This window comes from Diorhabda carinulata, chromosome 9 (genome assembly GCF_026250575.1).
Source record: "Diorhabda carinulata isolate Delta chromosome 9, icDioCari1.1, whole genome shotgun sequence".
In the NCBI taxonomy this organism is placed as follows: domain Eukaryota; kingdom Metazoa; phylum Arthropoda; class Insecta; order Coleoptera; family Chrysomelidae; genus Diorhabda; species Diorhabda carinulata.
Window position 1 is genome coordinate 2,017,170 of NC_079468.1, and position 378 is coordinate 2,017,547.

Here is a 378-nt window from a genome sequence, read left to right on the forward strand (position 1 = left end):
AACTGTCACTTTTCTGTGACCAATCGAAATGTCATAAAATTTGACGCATAGTATTTCGAAAGTTGGTACTTCGTAAACGTCATATAGATATGTCAACGGCAGCGCCATCTGTGCGTTTTTGATTACTTTTCATACTAATTTTCGGTTTATCGATGACTTAAATTCGATTATAGAGAATCGCGTAGGAAAATAAAAACTGAACGCCGGAAAGTCAGAGAATTAATTTGCCCCACACCACCCTACACATGTAGTGCCACTATCAAGAGCGTATATTCCCATACAAAAAGTGAATACCGACTCTTAAAGGAATCTCGAAAAAAAAAAAATGTATATATTCACTGGATCTAAAGCTCTAAATATTATCGATTGAGGTATTGC